At 48.8% G+C, this 3,622-nt stretch overlaps 1 pseudogene; it reads left to right on the forward strand.

Moving 5' to 3' along the window:
- Positions 1-1,450: 1,450 nt before the first annotated feature.
- On the forward strand, positions 1,451-3,120 carry LOC147883515 (serine carboxypeptidase-like 50 pseudogene; annotated as a pseudogene).
- Positions 3,121-3,622: the final 502 nt, after the last annotated feature.

The following is a 3,622-nucleotide window of genomic DNA, read 5'->3' on the forward strand; positions in this document are numbered from 1 at the left end:
TCTTTGATAAACACAATCCGGGCTTAACTGTTGCCTCTGATGCACCATTGCAATGTGCTTGTCCAAAACTTGTGAGGGAGTGAACCCCTTACACAACATATTGAATATCCATTGTTTCCTGTCTAAGGATAGCCATGGGGCAAAAGCAAGGTTGGGATCACTTATAATATCCATAGAATTTCCATGGCAAATAGTGTCATCCAAGTTAGTGTGATGCATGTGAATGTATGAAATGCATGCTACGTCAACCCAATGATACAACTGCTTTACCACAAAATGGCATTGGCAGCCTACTGCATTCCGCCCATGCATTGCATGAGGCCTAGATCCTTTTCCTAACTTTGGAACTTTGTTGGGATCCACAGGGAGTAGTAGAGCATTTTTGGCATCCAAGGGACCGAAGGAGCACCAATACCTACACCACACCCATATTGCAATGAGGGAGGACCTATTAACAACAAAGGATCGAACTCAACATAAATTTGGCATCCAAGGGACCGAAGGAGCACCAATACCTACACCACACCCATATTGCAATGAGGGAGGACCTATTAACAACAAAGGATCGAACTCAACATAAATTGATAAGAGCTTACGTTTTTTTAAGTAACCAAGAATTGTCTTTTGACTTTTTGAGGCACCCATCCTTTTTATGTTCTGTCTTTTGGATGCGAAAGCTTGTAGGGAACATCGAGTTTTGGCTCTCTCCCTCAATGAAGTCGTCAACACGATCCATGTTGATGTATGCTATGCGACAGACCTTGTATCGAGATCCAAGGTCTTCAACAAGATCCCAATGCAGGTTGCTTGCATTAAATAACCCAATGGGAGGTGTCTGCAATTTGCTGATATGGTATCCAGAATAAGTTTGTTTCAAGCAAATTGCTTTTTTCTCAATGTCTTGAAGCCTGTCATCGAAGAAGTTTAGAAATAGGTAAAAAGGATTTAAAAAAAACACAACCACCATGATTGAATAGAAAGGCACAACGTACGCAGTCACTGGGAGGGAAGCCATGGGGTCGACGGTGGATGGTAATCTTCACAGAGATGCTTTTGTAATTCTTGCAGATGCCCACGTGTTGGCCTCCCGAACCTATAGAACAAGCGAGGGCCAAGAAGACGTAAATAACTATGAGGAAGAAGGAGATCCAAAGGGGGGATTAATGGAGGGAGTAACGTTTGGGGAGTAAGGGGACACATGTAGTATTGGTGGAAGGGGACACATGGAGTATCGGTGGAAGGACAGATGGAATATTGGTGGAAGGGGACACATGGAAGGGGACACGCGTCGACTTTGTGGCTGGAGCAATCGACCCATGAAAGCGCTGCAGGTGAAGGTGGGAGCAAACCTTGGAGCACACCTCGAACGGGAGGCCTCAGGCTGGAGTTGCGAAGGAGTAGGGAGTGGGAGCAATGGATAAGGCCAGTGTTAACAGAGTATTCCACCAATATGGCCAGCGATGGAGGGGCGTTGGATAAGGGAGCTTTGGATAAGGGAGTTGGTCTTCCACGTGATGGAGCGCAGCAAGGATGGAGCGCAGCAGGGATGGAGCGGGATGGAGCGTAGCAGCAGGGGCGATGGAGCAGCAGCAGGGGAGATGGAGTGCAGCAGGGGATAAATGCTTACCTCGTTGGGGAAGGTTAACCTTCCCCGTAATTCACCTCAGATAAATGCCCTTCCGTTTGGAAAACTCCGTTAGGCTCCAGGCCCGTTGACGGAAGGAGGGACCCATGCAAGCGCTGCTCCCACAAAAGACAAAGTGAGCAGGATGAGGATTATCCTCAGCCGGGCTCTTCTTTGCATCTTTCCTGTGCTCCCTCGCATCCCTCTACGCAGCGCCGTTTCCGCCTGAGGCCCTCCCCTCCGACTCTGGTTACCTCCTCGTCAATCATAGCAGTGGCTTTCGCATGTTCTTTGCATATTACGAAGCTATATCCCCTCAGGATGACCTTGCTACAACGCCCATAATCCTGTGGCTTCAAGGAGGCCCTGGATGCTCCAGCATGGTGGGCAACTTTTATGAGCTTGGACCTTGGAGGGTGGGCGAGGATAAGAAGCTTCACCAGAACTCTGCGCCCTGGAATCGCCTGGTTGGAGTGCTGTTTGTGGACAATCCTGTGGGCACTGGATTCAGCATCGCGCCGAACGTGGACGACATACCCACAGACGAAGAACATGTGGCCAGCGACTTGTACAAAGCCTTGGAAGCGTTTTTCTATAGGCACAAGTCCTTCCGCGAGAGGCCCTTTTATGTCACGGGAGAGAGCTATGCGGGGAAGTATGTTCCTGCATTGAGCGAGTACATCTTGAGAAAGAAGGGAGAAATGAGGCTGGACGGGATGGCGATCGGCAACGGGTTGACCCACCCCGTGGCTCAGATGCTGGTGTACGGGCCTACGGCGCAAGCGATGGGATTGATCGATGCGAATCAATCAGCCGAGGTGCAGAAGCTTGCAAGAGAATTGGTGGATTTGATTCAGGAGGGACATTGGGCTTCAGCGCAGGCTACGAGCGCGGAGCTGTTGGGGTATTTGGGCGCTGAGACTGGACTTGCAACGTTGCTGGACGTGAGGAGGGAGGTGCCGTATTATACGACGAAGGAAGGGGAAAATTATGTGACGGAATTCCTGAACCAAAAGGAAGTGCAGGGGGCATTGAGGGCCGAAGTTCAGCAGTGGGAAGCCTGCAGCGATCTGGTAGGGGGGCGTCTGGCCAACGATACGATGAAGAGCACCAAGCATTTGGTGGAGAAGCTGCTGAAGAATGAGATCCCCGTGTTGCTCTACCAAGGGCAGTTCGACCTCGAGGTTGGAGTCGCATCGACAGAAAAATGGATGCAGCTCATCAAATGGAACGGAATAAAACATTTCTTGGCCTCCGATAAACGGATTTGGAGGGAGAACGGCACTCTTGCCGGATACGTCCGCTCTTATTCGGTCCTCACTCATGTTGTGGTGTCCAACGCAGGGCATCTGGTGCCCGCCGATCAGAACTTCCGTTCTCAGCGCATGATCGAGGGCTGGATTAACGGCAACATCACGAATTATTGACTTCCGCCAATTATGGTCGGGTGCATGAGGTTCTAACGATCAATTCACGCGTAGGGTCTTGTATACCGATTGTCGGAGACAATGAAGACGATGAAGCCCATTGTCGGAGACGATGAAGCTGATCCCATGCGCTCGCTCTTTCTCGCAGTAAATGGTTCTAGAGTGGTCTTCTTAACGAGAATCATTCCCGCCTGGTCTGCTTCCGTAAATCTTTTCAATGTAGGAAACTAGATGCCTTACATTTTGGTGTCTCGTGCTTTAGAGTGTTATCATTTAGTTTTAAAAATCCTAAAATTCTCTCTCTCTCTCTCTCTCTCTCTCTCTCTCTCTCTCATACACACACACACACAAACAAAGGAATATAGAGGGCCCATGAGCATAGATGTTCTCACCTGCAATGTAAAAATTGGCAACACTTTCCTTTTAGGAAACACAAACTAGGAGGCTTCCACGAATGTGTTTTCAACCCTTCCCATAAAAAGAGGGCTCTCAAAACAAAACTCAACTATGCAACATGATGATTTTAACATCTAATGTGAGTTTTCTTAGCTAAGTACATACAGAAAAGTGT

The sequence above is a fragment of the Dipteris shenzhenensis genome, chromosome 28, assembly GCF_047967505.1.
Source record: "Dipteris shenzhenensis isolate YYH24624 ecotype China chromosome 28, Dip_SZ_1.0, whole genome shotgun sequence".
NCBI lineage: Eukaryota > Viridiplantae > Streptophyta > Polypodiopsida > Gleicheniales > Dipteridaceae > Dipteris > Dipteris shenzhenensis.